The 16,869-nt window shown below is 41.8% G+C and overlaps 1 non-coding gene across 1 annotated transcript; it reads right to left on the reverse strand.

Moving 5' to 3' along the window:
* Window positions 1-6,073: 6,073 nt before the first annotated feature.
* Window positions 6,074-6,180, reverse strand: LOC112083653. The gene has a single exon (XR_002897789.1). It is a non-coding gene; the product is annotated as a small nucleolar RNA R71 (small nucleolar RNA).
* Between the last annotated feature and the right edge of the window lie 10,689 nt (window positions 6,181-16,869).

Genomic DNA, 16,869 nt, shown 5'->3' on the forward strand with positions numbered 1-16,869 from the left:
CCAGGGAGATTTAAAAAGCAACTTGTAGACAAGGCAAGAGCTGTATTTGAGAAGGCACTCAATGAGACACCACTCACAATGCCTCTCATTGATGCATTTCTAATGATGCCAAGGATGTGTAAGTTTTTGAAGGATGCTATTCTGAACAAGACAAAAGAGCTTCAAGGCATGGTGGTACTAAGTCATGAATGCAGTGCCATCATTCAGAAGAAGTCCATTCCAAGAAAGCTGACTGATCTAGGGAGTTTCACACTCCCTTGTGCCATTGGACCTCTACTATTTTCTGGATGTCTTTGTGATCTGGGAGCTTCTGTCAGTTTGATGCCATTCTCCATAGCAAAGAAGCTTGGCTTCAGAGTCTTCAAACCTGCAAGGATCTCTCTTATCCTTGCAGACAGATCAGTTAGATTACCTGTTGGGATGTTGGAAGATCTGTCTGTCAAGATTGGTGGTTTTGAAATTCCAACTGATTTTGTTGTGCTGGAAATGGATGAGGAACCAGTTGATCCTCTTATCTTAGGCAGGCCCATTCCTGGCCACAGCAAGAGCTATTATTGACGTGAGAGGTGGGATAATAGAGCTTCAACTTGGGTCTGAGACGCTCAAGTTTGATGTGAATGAGATGATGAAGAAACCCACCATTGAAGGTCAATGCTTCTATGGACACAATGGATCAGTTGGCTGATGAGTTGCTTGAGGAACTTAATACTGAGGACCCTCTTCAAGCTACTCTAACTCAAGAACAAGGAGACAATGGGCTCTTAGCAGAAGAAAGTGAAGCGTACAAGAAGTATTTGGACAATGCTAGAGAACTTGGTCCTGAGACAAGGTTTTTGGAACTGGAACAAAGTAGCTCTGAGGTCTTGGCTATCAAAGGATCAGACATGAGCCAATGCAGCTTGGGTAAGGATTAGAATGAGGCTGATGCACCTCCTGTTGAGCTCAAGCCTCTACCAACAGGGCTCAGGTATGCCTTCTTGGGCTTAAACTCCACATATCCAGTGATCATCAATGATAGCTTATTAGAGCATGAAGAGAGTGCATTGCTTAGTGAGATAAGAAAGTTCAGGAGAGCCATAGGATACTCTTTGGCTGATATTAGAGGGATCTGTCCTGACATATGCACCCACAGGATACACCTGGAGGACCAATCTATGTCCTCTATTGAGCATCAACGACGTCTTAACCTAAACCTCAAGAAGGTGGTCAAGAAGGAGATACTCAAGCTTCTTGAGGCAGGGATAATTTACCCAATCTCTGACTCAAGATGGGTATCTCCTGTTCACGTTGTGCCCAAGAAAGGTGGGATCACGGTGGTTAAAAACGAGAAGGATGAGCTGATAGCTACTAGGACTATAACAGGACACAGAATGTGTATAGACTATAGAAAGCTCGATGCAGCCTCTAGGAAGGATCATTTTCCTTTGCCTTTCATTGATCAGATGCTAGAGAGGCTTGCAAACCATCCTTTCTTTTGTTTTCTCGATGGGTACTCTAGATTCTTTCAAATCCCCATAGATCCAAGAGACCAAGAGAAAACAACATTTACATGCCCTTATGGCACATTTTCATACAGGCGAATGCCTTTTGGTCTTTGTAACGCTCCTGCCAAATTTTAACGTTGCATGATGCATATATTCTCTGACATCATTGAAGAGAAGGTGGAGGTGTTCATGGATGAGTTTTCTGTCTATGGCTCCTCCTTCTCGGATTGTCTCTCTAATTTGTCACAGGTCTTGGAGAGATGTGAGCAGCATAACTTGGTGTTAAATTGGGAGAAATGCCACTTCATGGTGCAGGAAGGAATTGTACTTGGGCATAAGATATCTGAGAAGGGCATAGAAGTTGACAGAGCAAAGGTGGAAGTGATGGTGAATCTGCAAACTCCCACTTCAGTCAAAGGGATAAGGAGTTTCCTTGGGCATGCAGGGTTTTTACAGAAGATTCATCAAAGATTTCTCAAGAATAGCCATAACTCTCACCAAAACTCTCATTGCTGTGCTGAGTGAAGCTAGAGATTTGGTTCCTCAGTTTTGCAGTTCTTGAAGTGGAGAAGAACTTAGATAGGAAAGCTTGCTTGCATTGCTCCCAGGTTTGAATGGAATCTCTTGGAAGATTCTTTTCCCATTGGTGAGCTTTGTCACCAAGACTGAATGGGAATAATCTCAGCTTGAAACTGTCTTCTGAAACTCCATTAATCTTGGTCAGGTCACACACTTTATCAAATTGATCCAAGTGTTCCAAGGGATCTTCCATTGCTAATCCATGGAACTTTGAGTTCTGGACCATATTCAACAAGGATGCCTTCACTTCAAAGTTGTTGTTTTGCACAGGTGGTGCCTGAATTCCAGCTCCATACTGATGAGCATTTGCCCTGTCATTCTCTCCAACATAGACTTGTGGCTGCTCATATCTCCTTTGCTGGTGTTTGAAGGGCAGATGTTGGTGGTGCACCTGTTGTCTTTTCTGTACATTGGCCTGATGCCTCTGTTGATGAGCTGGAGCTTGTCCCTGGTGGACATAAGCTTGTTGGTGATGCACCTGTTCCTGGTGAACATTACCCTGATTTAACCCTTGACCAATTCCATTACCAGTTCCATTACCCTGAACCTGTTGCTCCTGAACTGGTTGTTCTATGTCCACCACATGCTCTCTTTGGTCTTCCATATCAGCCTGATCAATCTGACTTCCACGTCTGTCCCTTCTCCTCCTTGGTACCAAAAGATTAATGTTTTCGTTGAGAGGAAAAGGTGGACCACAGCTTCTTGATCTAGACGTAGTGTTCATACACCTGAAATCACAAACAGAACTTGAAAGTAATCAGTAAAAACAAGAAAATAAGCACTTGATCTCAAGAACATATCAGAGCTTAATGCTAAACAATCCACAATTTGGCAACAGCGCCAATTGATAACTAAGAGTTTTCAAGGCTCTTTGTAGAGGTTATCAATCCCCTGTCTTGTAGTACAAGGGGTTTATCAATCCATATGTGGTGTTAGACACTAAACTATGTAATCAGATTCTTAATTCAAGCAAACAAGAGTGGTTTTGATTAACTAATGACAACTACAAACTTATAAACGGGATTAAAGACTAAAGAAGAACTAAACAATGACAAGTGATATGATTATGATATGATGGAGGCATGAGATTCTAGACATGATAGTTGGTTAGGGTGCTTTGGTGCTAAACTAGAAATGCTAATGACAATGATGAGACATGATTCAAATGATTAAGAACTTTAATCTATGTTAATCTTCTCATGAAGGTATTAACCCCTATACTAATTCATTTTCAAACCAAATCATCATTTGTGAAATATGAATCAATATGCATTAATAAACAGTTCTAATGATCATTCAAGCAAATAACAATACATCATCATGCAGCAAATGCTTAAACCTCTAATACAGCTCTTTCAGGAATTTCATCAAACATTTTTGGTGCATGAAATTCCTAGAATCTAGATCTCAAGTGATATGCAAGGATCTAGCATAGAGAACAGCTGTTTAGAGAGATGAATTGATAACACCGGATTTTGACAATTTTTATGGATCATTTTAATATCTTTTAAAGTTGTTTTTACTCCATTTTCAAAGGTTTTCAAAGGATTTCTATGTTTCCGGATTTTAAAAGACTTTTCAGGTAATTTGGGATAAAGAGGCACAAAATGGAACAAAAAGACTCTTTTGGATAAATGCAGACCGTCATAATTCTCATGGAGAGACGAAGACCTTCTCACCGTCTGATCACCCTCAAAATTGGACAACTTATATAAGAGTCAACCAGCTTTCAATTGCACTTGGTTTGGAGACATTCCAACGGTTGGATCTCAAGATATTTCATTAGCCCCGGAGCCACTCGAAGTCGTCCACCAGCTCACGCGACCGTGGCCAACAAGCTATTTGCCGCGGTCAGAAGCTTCCCGACCGCGGCCAACAAGCCAATTGCCGCGGTCACAACACTCCTGACCGCGGCATTCAAGCTCCGACTTAAAGCCCACTTATCTGAAGCCCAAAGTCATTCCCAGCCTCAATTCCGGAACCCTAGAGACCATGGAGTATTGGAGACTATAAATACATGTCATTTAGGTCGTTTTTAGGAGAGCTTTTCATACTTTACAGAAACCCTTTTCCTTTAGCCGTTTTTATGAGATTTTTGTAGAAGATTGTTCAAGTCCGAGTTCTTCAATAGAGAAGCTTTCTTTATCTCTTTTCTTTACTATTTTTCATTACTTTTATTAAAACCAATGATGATGTCGAACTCAGCCATGTCTGAGTAGATCCCGAGTTGGGCTTAGGGTTCCCGAAAGGGGCTCTCATAATCGATTAAGACATCTAGGTTTATAGATCTGGGATTTCGACCTGTTCTCTGTTTATTCTTGTTCTTATTGCATGTATGCTTGATTGATCACCTAGTATCTGATCTAGATAGTTACTGTTGCGAAAGTTTTCATTAAGTATCAGCCCTAGAATGAAACAGGCGATTTTTCCGTAGGAGTGGAAACCTACCTGCGGCGAGATCGTGAGTATTGATGAGTCTTGTGCAGCTCTTGCGTTCTCTCCCTTCCAGGGCCAGAGTGGAAACCTACTGGTCAGGGTTGCGAGAAACAGTTGGTTATGATCACGACAGTGACGTAGTCATACCGCCATACTTTAGCTCTAGAACCCATATATTGTTATCCGTCTATCCCAATCTATCTACCTTAGTGTTAAAACCGATTATGATCCCTTAGAGTTCCCAAAAGCTCAGAGTTTTTAGCCATAATTTACAGTTCCATCGATTTTTACTTGTTTTCTTAGACCTGCATTTCATTTTCCTTAGTTCTTTATTTTACTTGCTTTATTTACCTTTCATGCGATATTTTACTTACCTTATTTTCGTTTAGTTCGATATTTTACTTATTCCATTTGCATTTCATTCGATTGTCTTTACTTGCTTTTTAGGATAGATTTATTTGCTTTCTTTTGTTTTAGTTTAATTCGCAAGAAAAACAACCAACCTTTAAAACCAATTTAGTCTAGACATAAAGTTAAAAAACTGTAGAAGAATACCAGGCACACAAAACTCTGTGGATTCGATCCCTAAATACTACAACTGATTAGCTGTGCACTTGCAGCTTTCATTTGTTTTGTTAAGGGTAAAACTTGTTCCCTCACGTAGTTGACACGAGTCACGCATCAAGTTTTTGGCGCCGTTGCCGGGGATTTGTTTCGCTGCCTTTTGCTATTTTTCTTGTTTTAACTTATGTTCTAGACACCTGATCTCTAGTTCTTTCTTAAAGTTTTTCTGAACTATCTTTCCCCTCTTTTGTCTTTCTCTGAATTGCATGAATACCAGGCGTAGACCTGCAGGAGACATTCCAATTCTAGACGAGATAGACAGACACAAAAGATAACTTCGAAGACTTAGACGAACGCAAGGAATGGCCAACGACGACCAGCCTGGAGATCCTATTAATCGAAATTTAAATATTGACCAAGAAGGGTCCGAAGAGAATGGTCACATAGAAGGTGATCATGCTCGACAAGATGGAGAGGAGGATGAGGTTCTTCCAAGAAACCACCAGAACCGAGAGAGAGAAGGACGTGAAGACCTTGATCCACCCATCAATGTAGCCGATGGTGACCACCCAGTAATGCAGCCGAATGGACGCGTTCACCGCCCCATTCCGCCAGCAAATCAACACCGAAGACAAGCCAGGAACCATCGCATAGCTGACTTTGATGCACCTACTTGAAATTTTCAGAATCGATCTGCGATTCAAGTACCATTTCCAAACCGGAATGAGTTTGAAGTCAAGCCTCAAATCATCTCATTGGTGAAGCAAAACCAGTTCCATGGAGTTCCTTCTGAGCACCCAATGGACCATATCGAGCTTTTTGAAGAAATTTGCAGCATGATGAGAGCAAACCAAGTTCCACCTGACTATTTAAAGTGTAAGTTATTCCCTTTTTCATTAGCAGATAAAGCTCACCGTTAATTGAAGTCTTTTCCTGCAGGATCGATTACTAATTGGGAAGAATGTAGAACTGCTTTCCTGAACCACTTCTACACTAAGTCAAGGTCGAACAATTTGAGAACGAAGATCTCAACCTTTCAACAAGGGCCAACTGAATCTTTCTATGAAGCTTGGGAACGTTTTAAGGAGTATGAACGTGATTGCCCTCATCATGGATTTCATAGATCAAGCCTGCTGAGCACATTTTACCGAGGTTTGCAACCAAAATACAAACTTTCACTTGATACAGCTAGCAATGGAGATTTTGGGCAAAAGAGGATAACCCAAGGAAGAGCCCTCATCAAAAATTTGGCTCAAGCCAATAGCAATGACTTTCCTGAATACGATCGATCGATGAAGCAAGCCGGAACAGACAACAAGGAGATAACCGAGTTGAAGAACATGGTGAGCCAGCTTCTGAAGAGCAACAATTGCCCGATCCATGCTTGTGAAACCAACAATGGCGCAGAAGAGGAAGGACCTAGTGATATCGATCACATTAATCAAGCATTTCAAGAAGAAGATGTGAACTACGTAGGAGCACTGGTGCCATACCAAAATCGCTCCAATAACAACTTCAACAACAACTTCCGGAATGCAAATTACAACAATTTCTTTTACCGCAATCCAAATGTGGAGAATCCTCAAGATCAGTACTACCCACCTCAGCAAAAATCCTTCTAAAACAAGTTTCAAGGTGGAAACTTTGGGGGAATAGTACCATATCAACCGCGACAGCCATATAACTACCAAGGTACGGGTTTTAACAATCAATTTGTACAACAGCAGGGAGTCACGACGAACCAGCTAGCTTCACAAATCGGTAGACTGGAACAGTCAATCCAACAGCTCGTTATGACGAACGAAAAAGCATCTAAAGACGTGAACGTGAAAGTGGACTGCATGTACAATGATCTGAATGGTAAGTTTGAATCTTTATCTTCGCACGTGAAAAAGTTAGATGTGCAAGTAACCCAAACAGCCGACTCTATGAAGAGGCAAAGTGGAGTTCTTCCAGGAAGAGTTGAAGATAACCCTAAGAAGTTTTGCAACGCCATAACAACATTGCCCGAAGAAGAGTCCGGAACCGATGTAAAGAAAGAAGAAACCCCAATCTTTGTACCACTGTACAAGGATATCGATCCCAAGCAGCCACCGTTTAAGGTACCTGAACGATCACCGTTTCAAAGGCTTACCAAAGCCGATGATCCATTAGTTTTGTTTTCCAATGTTTCATTTCAGGAATCAAGTTTACAGACTGCTTGTGCGATTCCGGAGCCAATGTCAACATCATGTCTAAGACGTTTGCCAAAAAATTGGGCATTAAAACCTTAAAGACATCGACGGTTAAGGTTATCTTTGGAGATTCATCTCAAAAAGATACTGAAGGGGCGATTCATGATCTACAAGTTCTAGTGGGAGATAAGATTGTTCCAGCAGATTTCCAAGTCTTGGAGATGGATAAAGACAAGGAGAGGCCACTTATTTTCGGGAGACCATTCCTAGCTACAGTAGGAGCAATAATCGATCACGCAAACCGGCATGCTGTTTTCCTCAATGTGGACAGAAAAAGGAACTATCCTACTATCCTAGATGAATTTCCAAGTAAAGGAAACAGGCCAAAAGAGAAAGAAAAGGAGAAGCCAAAACCTTTTGCAAAGATCAAGATCATCATTCCGCCGGATGCAACAGAAACTACTGAGGACCAAATACAGGAGCTGATCGAAAACACAAAAAGGGTTCTGAACAACATTAAAGTCTGAAAGAAGATTAAAGGTAAGAAGACTTCTCTTCAAGGAGAAGAAGTAAAACCTCCACCAACCGGAAGTGATAAAGGCACATCAAGTGGGGTGCCATTCAAATCAGTCTGATTCCTCATGCTTACGTCGAGCTAAACGACTTAAAACAAAAGCGCTTAATGGGAGGCAACCCATTTAGGTACTCTTTCTTTTAATTTTCTTTTCCTTTTTAGAGTTTATGATTTCTTTTTCTTTTTAAGTATTAGGTATTTTATAAAACAAAAACACAAAAAAATCAGAAAATTAGAAAAACCAAGGAGAAAAAGGTAGGTCTTTAGCTGCTCGGCCCTGCAAAGACGAGAAGATTGGACAATAGGCCGCAGGAGGAAGACCCGCGGTCGCAACTGACGGAACCGCGGCCAAAGGTGCATCGACCGCGGCACCGTGAATGTGACCGCGGCCGAGCACTCGACCACCGCGGTCGCACGTCTCCTCACCGTGGCGGTTGGTCGTTGAGAGGATTCCGCGGATTTCTGCCGTTTCCCGGTGTTGCCTGGTGTTTGCCTGGTGATTCCCGATGTTGCCTGGTGATTCCCGATGTTGCCTGGTGATTTCCCGGTGTTGCCTGGTGTTTGCCTGGTGATTCCCGGTTTTGCCTGGTGATTCCCGGTATTTCCTGAAATGTTCCCGGTAAAACCCGAAAAGATCCTCCGTAAGTTTTAAACTTTCCTAATGTGAAAACAAGAAAAGGTAAGTTCCCGTAAACTTAAAAATTTCCAGAAATTTTCCGTTTTTGCTTCAAAAAACGCTTTTTAAAGAAAAGAAACAAACTTTTTGGATCAAAGCTCTTTCTTCTCTTCTCTTCCAAAAAACTTAGAGATTTAGGAGAAAGAACACATTTTTCAATTCTTAAGCTTTTTAAGAGATTTTTGGCTCAAACCTCACTCTTTTTCAAAGCTGATTTCAATTCTGCCATCAATTCTCTCTTTCCAGCAAGGTATGAACCTCAAACTCGCCATTCTTACTCGATTTTGAACTTAGGGTTTTCTTTAAAAACCCAAAATCTTGATCTATTGATGGTGGAAATAGCTTAAGAATGATAGATTATCCATTTAGATTATCTAAAAATCGGTTTTAGCTCCTAGATTAAGAGAAATTGAGATTTTTGAAATTTGGATTCTACATGCTTGATAAAAAAATCGAATTTGGAACAGTAAAATTGATGAATTTGATTTAGTCTTGTGTGATTAGTGATTAGTATTGGGTAATCTTTAGAATTCACATGGAAATTGCTCATAAAAACCGATTTTTAGAAGATTTCTATGTTGAGAACATCAAAAATCCGAATTTAGTCATGAACTATTTGATTTCTCTAATTTAATATCAATTTTGTTTGCAAATAAATTTTAATTAATCTCTTTATACTAGTATTAGTATAACAGATCTTAATGTGTTAAAATTAGCACCCAAATTCACTCTTTTTCCAAGAATCATTTCATTTGGCCGAAAATGGATGAAACCAGATCCCGAAGGAGCCGTCGAACTGGTGGCAGCTCCGATGACATTCCCGACGATGCTACTCTAGGAGAGTACATGCTGAACCAAGCCAGACCGAGATGAAGAAGCTATGTGATGAGATTGCTCCAGCACTCAAGAGAAACACGAGCACCTCCCGAGCCACCACAGATTCGATACATTGGGAGGGAGACAAACCCGAGAGTGGACTATGCAAGGCGTTTCAAGAAGCTGAACATCAAACCCACGCCTTGCATTGATTATCATACACTCGAGATGCTTGGAATCAGAGAGGATGTGATCTGGTACATCGATGCACTTAAGCTGAGACCCTACTTGGAGCTGAACCTTCCGATTTATCCTGAGCTAGTCCGTGAGCTTTTAGCGACCGTTACACTCCACCACACGAAGAGGAGGAACCCCAGAGCATCAGATGGCATCTTGTCATTCTCTATCCGCGGACAGCCTTATTCTCTCACCATTTCCGAGGTTTGTGAAGCTCTTAAGCTTCCATACACTGATGGCATTTACCTTGAAGATGAACCTGATCTTAACCTGTGAAGAGAGATGGGTCATGGAGCCTATGATAGTGGGAGATATAAGTCAGCCCTTCTTAGCCACCCAGCAGTGAGAGTTGTGCACAAACTCTTAGCACACACGATCTTCTCTAGAGCCAACATGGGAGGTGTTTTGAAGACTGAGCTCATTACACTTCAGATCCCATTTATGGACGACCCACAACTTGCCTGCTTTGCCTGGATCATATCGCAGAATATGGTAAAGGTGAAGCATGATTTACATGGTTGCGATGACGCTACTCCAGCTTTCGGGAGTGCTATTACAGCGATACTACAGGCTGTAGGATTCGATTTCTCATCTGATGATCCACTTCCCGATGTCTGGTATGATCTACTTTATCTCTCTCGCGATCACACTATCTCTCGTGCCGCTTTCGATCCAGACAGGTTTGGTTACAAGTATTGCACTGGCACTGAGGAGCACCGAGTCCGCTTACCTTCAGCATCTATCCCGAGATTGAGCAACGGAGGACGCCCTCGATGGACTCCGGAATCCGATGATTTTCTGCCATCCGTACCTCGTCTACCATTCACCATTGGCCAGTACATAGTGGCCAAGGCGAAGCGTGATGCAGCTGCGGCCCGTGCTCATTTTCAGCCATCTATTCCGACCGGCCACACCTCATCATCTACATCATCACACACTCATTCCGATCTGGAGCGCAGAGTTGAGAGACAGGGACGACGCTTTGAGCGCGTTGTCACCTTCTTCCATGAGCAGCACCAGTTCGCAGACGACACTTCGGAGGATGAGTGATTGATCAGCACTTCACTACCATCACGGTTCTATCATCATTTTCTTTTCTTTTATCTTATTTTATTACGCTTTTATTCACCATCTTCTCACCAACTTTTTCACACTAGGGACAGTGTGATTTAAGTCTGGGGGAGGATGTCTATCCGTACTAACTATTTTCCTGCTTTTGCTTTTTAATTTCAAGTACTTTTTATATTTTAATATGTAACCTATTCGACATTAAGTATTTTCAGGAATGTTTGACGCAAAACTATGATGATTTAGACCTGCACGCTTCTACACTATGCATAATAGCTCATTTGTGGTTAGCACTAGACTAGGCGGTAGCTAGAGTACTTGCACTACGAACTCCCACCAGAGGACTTCTATTCATGGAGATTTTTTCTGACAGGATATACTAGCTCATTTTATTTGGACTTAATATTGATATCTAATTTTCTCATCACTGATTTTAGGCAGGCATCGACATACACATCTAGGACGTCTTTTACCATCACTTTTACCACTCTTTGTCGTCCTAGATGACCAATTTATCTTTATCTGGTACCATACCCTAAACCCAAAACCTTTGTTTTCAATCCTCATGCATTCTCTCTTTAGTTTATATCAGCAGATATGTGCAATAACGTCGGAGAGAAGAGGAGCGACTCAGTTTTCAGTCACTCGCAAAAGAGACTGAATGGAATTGGGAAGGAAAAGTATCAGAAACATAATAAAGCTTTACAAGACAGATATTAACTGGTAAATTCGTGCTCTCTAAGACTCTATATCTAAAGGTGTTCCCTATCTTTTACTAAAAAAAAAAAAAAAAAAAGAGAAATAGAAACAAAAAGCCTAATGAGTCTTAGATTGTCGAAATTTGTGGAGCAATGACCAACCACTATTCGTTTGAGGAGCTATTGTTTTGAAAGATTTACAAAAATCTAAGTCTGGGGGAGTTTGGAGAGAACTTGAGGAAGAAGACCATGAATCTATGTCAAGAAAAAAGTGACTGAAAACTGTGGATACCAACAGCTTCACTCTCTCTTGCGGTTTTGCATAATGTCCTGCATCCTCCAGATCTTCAGGTAACCATTAAACACTTTAAGCCATACTCCCAAAATAATCCTTCTTTACACCTAGTCTAGATTGCCTTGCCTAGATTTTCTTTGATGAGAACCACCGAGATTTTTAATGAATGTTAAGAGCTAGTTGACTGGAAGTTAGATCTTAGTGCATAGATTTCTGCATGACGGATTAACGGACTAGTTATGCCTGTATTGCTAGTGAGAATTTTCTAGGCTATTCCCGATTGATGCATACTGATTGATATTGGTCTAGAAGTTTGGTCTCTGAGATTTTGTTTAGTTCCTGCGTTTTCAAACCTCTCGCCGAGATTTAACCTTGTTTTGTTTGAGGACAAACAAAAGACTAAGTCTGGGGGAGTTGATAACACCGGATTTTGACCATTTTTATGGATCATTTTAATATCTTTTACAGGTGTTTTTACTCTATTTTCAAAGGTTTTCAAAGGATTTCTATGTTTCCGGATTTTAAAAGACTTTTCAGGTAATTTGGGATAAAGAGGCACAAAATGGAACAAAAAGACTCTTTTGGATAAATGCAGACCGTCAGAACTCTCATGGAGAGACGAAGACTTTCTCACCGTCTGATCACCCTCAAAATTGGACAACTTATAGAAGAATCAACCAGCTTTCAATTGCACTTGGTTTGGAGACATTCCAACGGTTGGATATCAAGATATTTCATTAGCCCCGGAGCCACTCGAAGTCGGCCAGCAGCTCACGCGACCGCGGCCAACAAGCTATTTGCCGCGGTCAGAAGCTTCCCGACCGCGGCCAACAAGACAATTGCCGCGGTCACAACACTCCCGACCGCGGCATTCAAGCTCCGACTTAAAGCCCACTTATCTAAAGCCCAAAGTCATTCCCAGCCTCAATTCCGGAACCCTCGAGACCTTGGAGTATTGGAGACTATAAATACATGTCATTTAGGTCGTTTTTAGGAGAGCTTTTCATACTTTACAGAAACCCTTTTCCTTTAGCCGTTTTTATGAGATTTTTGAAGAAGATTGTTCAAGTCCGAGTTCTTCAATAGAGAAGCTTTCTTTATCTCTTTTCTTTACTGTTTTTCATTACTTTTATTAAAACCAATGATGATGTCGAACTCAGCCATGTCTGAGTAGATCCCGAGTTGGGCTTAGGGTTCCCGAAAGAGGCTCTCATAATCGATTAAGACATCTAGGTTTATAGATCTGGGATTTCAACCTGTTCTCTGTTTATTCTTGTTCTTATTGCATGTATGCTTGATTGATCACCTAGTATCTGATCTAGATAGTTAGTGTTGCGAAAGTTTTCATTAAGTATCAGTCCTAGAATGAAACAGGCGATTTTTCCGTAGGAGTGGAAACCTACCTGCGGCGAGATCGTGAGTATTGACGAGTCTTGTGCAGCTCTTGCGTTCTCTCCCTTCCAGAGCCAGAGTGGAAACCTACTGGTCAGGGTTGCGAGAAACAGTTGGTTATGATCACGACAGTGACGTAGTCATACCGCCGTACTCTAGCTCTAGAACCCATATATTTTTATCCGTCAATCCCAATCTAGCTACCTTAGTGTTAAAACCGATTATGATCCCTTAGAGTTCCCAAAAGCTCAGCGTTTTTAGCCATAGTTTACAATTCCATCGATTTTTACTTGCTTTCTTAGACCTGCATTTCAATTTCCTTAGTTCGTTATTTTACTTGCTTTATTTACCTTTCATGCGATATTTTACTTACCTTATTTTCGTTTAGTTCGATATTTTACTTATTCCATTTGCATTTCATTCGATTTTCTTTACTTGCTTTTTAGGATAGATTTATTTGCTTTCTTTTGTTTTTGTTTAATTCGCAAGAAAAACAACCAACCTTTAAAACCAATTTAGTCTAGACATAAAGTTAAAAAACCGTAGAAGAATACCAGGCACACAAATCTTTGTGGATTCGATCCCTAAATACTACAACTGATTAGCTGTGCACTTGCAGCTTTCATTTGTTTTGTTAAGGGTAAAACTTGTTCCCTCACGTAGTTGACATGAGTCACGCATCATAAATTAATGAATCTAGCCCTAAGCACTCCTAATCCAACACTTTAGCACCCTAACCTACACATCTAGAACCTCATTAAGGTGATTACTCACTAATCATACTAATCTCTCTTAAACCTTTGCATGTTGAGAAGATTGGCATGATTTATGATGATAAATAGAGATGGAGATGATAGATTAAGGGGAAAAACACTCTTCAAATCGATATTAAACTCAAAAGCAAGGTATAACTAGTGGTTTTTCACCAAAAAGGAAAAGAGACTAAAAATGGGATCAAAGTCTCTCCAAATTAGGTCTAAAAACTATTTATAGAAGCCTTGGACGAACCGGGTCAGCCCGAAACAAACCGGGTACTGACCCGGCCTTGGTGGGTAAAGGATGAGTTTGCCACGGTCTAGTAGGTTCTGGTCAGCCCGTGGCAAGTGACCGTGTCAAGTATTGTATCGCGTGTTCTTGGATGAATCATAGTGTCACGGTCTAGCAAGTCTGAGTCAATACCCGTGGCAAGTGGTCGTATCAAACGCCGAATGTATGTAAAAGGTTGCCACGGTCAGATGTGAAACCGTGATGCACGGCCGTGTCAAACGCCAAGAGTATGCGCAAGGTTGCCACGGCCAATTCCTAGGCCGTGACATTGAGACCGTGTCAAACGCCGAGAAAGTGTACAAAGTTGCCACGGTCAAGTCCTAGACCGTGGCATTGAGGTCGTGCCAATCGCCGAAGATGAGTAAAGTCCTTCCCGGCCAAATGCTACTTTGCCACGGTCAAGTGTAGACCGTGGCATGAAGATCGTGTCAAGTGCCGAAGGACTGCAATTAAGTGCCACGGTCAGGTGTGGACCGTGGTGTTCCATCGTGGCATCTTTCCCTTAGCTCGCATCGTTAAGGGCTGCTTGGACCACTTCGCATTCCGGGAGGCTTAACTTTCAGGATATTGGTCCGAATTGTGTGATTCCGGTTGAAGAGGACAGAAGACTCATATATCTTCAACTTTGGTCAAGGAAGCTTTGGTGCTTGGGAAGTGGAAGGTTTCCTAGAGGGCTCATCTTCGCAGTGCATTTACACGATCAGGGAAAGGCGTCTAGACATGTGTCCATTCCGGAGACCGTATCGTCTTGCGCATAGCTCCGAATTGAATGATCTTGGATGTTCTGGACAGAAGACTCGAATATCTATGATTCTCATGAAGGCCCCGTAAGCTGAATCGGTCTGGAAGTGCACCTCCCTTCGCATTCTTTTGAGCTCATCGGCTTGGTCCAAAACGGCAGCGAGACAGGAGTTTCTTCCGACGATCTTAACTTTCTGCTCACGCGTCCGAATTCCATGATTCCACTTGCTCTGGAACCGTGAGCCAATTTTCTCTAACTTTGATGAAACACTTAACAGCTGAATCGGACCAGAAGGTTCCCCGGACAGGCGATTTTGGAAACGTGTCTGCACCCGGAGATTTTGGCCGAGGAATCATTAGCCGGTACGCATTTTGGCCGATAAAATCCACCCACGGTACGTGAGAATGGCCGAGAAAAACCTTCCTGGTGCGCGAGAATGGCCGAGAACCTCCAAAAACCCATTTTTGCCATTTTTCAAACCTTGATCACCATTTCTCTTCCTGGATCCATCTCCTCAACTCCAAATAGCTCCAAGTGCACCTGATAAACACTCAAAACATGCAAAGACTCATTGGGACCTAATGCAACTTCTAAGTCCTAAAAAAAACCCTAAGGACCTAAAATGCATGAAATAAGACATGATTTGGAATGAAATATGCAACCTAAATGATGCAAATTATGAACATATCACCCTACCTGTATGTCCTCAACAAAGATCAACTGTATAGAAGGTGTCTTGCTGAGGAGGAGATGCAACCTGTGTTGCAAGAATGTCATGGTTCAGCTTTTGGGGGTCACATGGGAGCATGCAAGACTGTGGCCAAGGTTCTTCAGAGTGGGTTTTGGTGGCCCACAATGTTCAAAGATGCTCAGCTAGTTGTTTCATCATGTGATGCCTGTCAGAGGCATGGGAACATTTCAAAGAGGAGTGATATGCCTCAAAACCCAATACTGGAAGTTGAGATCTTTGATTGCTGGGGAGTTGACTTTATGGGGCCTTTCATTTCATCTTATGGGAATCAGTACATACTAGTTGCTGTGGACTATGTGTCCAAGTGGGTTGAGGCCATTGCTTCCCCTACCAATGATTCCAAGGTAGTAGTGAAGTTGTTCAAGAACATTATCTTCCCAAGATTTGGAGTACCCAGGGTTGTTATTTCTGATGGAGGATCTCATTTTGTGAACAAGACTTTGGAAGGATTGCTGAGAAAGCATGGAGTGAAACACAAGGTAGCTACTCCTTATCATCCTCAAACTAGTGGCCAGGTTGAAGTGTCTAATAGACAGATCATGGCCATTCTTGAGAGGACTGTTAGCTCAAGCAGAAAGAATTGGAGCAAAAGGCTGGATGATGCATTGTGGGCTTATAGAACTGCCTTTAAAACTCCAATTGGGACATCACCTTTCCATCTGCTATATGGGAAAAGGTGCCACCTTCCTGTTGAGCTGGAGTACAAGGCTTTGTGGGCTGTGAAGTTGCTGAACTTTGATATCAAGACAGCTCAAGAGATAAGGGTCATTCAACTCCATGAACTTGAAGAGATCAGGCTTGGGGCTTTTGAGAGCTCCAAGATTTATAAAGAAAAGATCAAGGCTCTGCATGACCAAAAGATTCTGAAAAGGGAGTTCAAGGAAGGTGATCTGGTGTTGCTGTTCAACTCTAGGCTTAAGTTGTTTCCTGGAAAACTTAAGTCTAGATGGTCTGGTCCATTTAAAGTTCTTGAGGTTAGGCCATATGGAGCTGCAGTGTTAGAAGGCAAGAATGGTCAAGAGTTTGTGGTAAATGGCCAAAGAATCAAGGACTACCTGGTCTCACAAAGGAAGGAGGAAGCTACATCAGTTCCCCTTCTTGATCCACCACCAGCCTGTTAAACAGGTTTCCAAAGTCAAACTTAGAGACTTTAAACAAAGTGCTCTTGGGAGACACCCCAAGCTTATCCTTGTACATAGTTCTTTTGATTTCTTTTCTTTCTTTTATGTTCTAGAACTTTTTGATGGGTTTTGTGAGTTGGTCCCAGGTTCTAGGTGATTTTTGGAGGCCATGGCTCAGGGACAAATGAAATGGAACATGTGAGAAAGCTGAGGAG

Source organism: Eutrema salsugineum, unplaced genomic scaffold (assembly GCF_000478725.1).
Source record: "Eutrema salsugineum unplaced genomic scaffold, Eutsalg1_0 scaffold_6, whole genome shotgun sequence".
NCBI classification, from domain to species: Eukaryota; Viridiplantae; Streptophyta; class Magnoliopsida; order Brassicales; family Brassicaceae; genus Eutrema; species Eutrema salsugineum.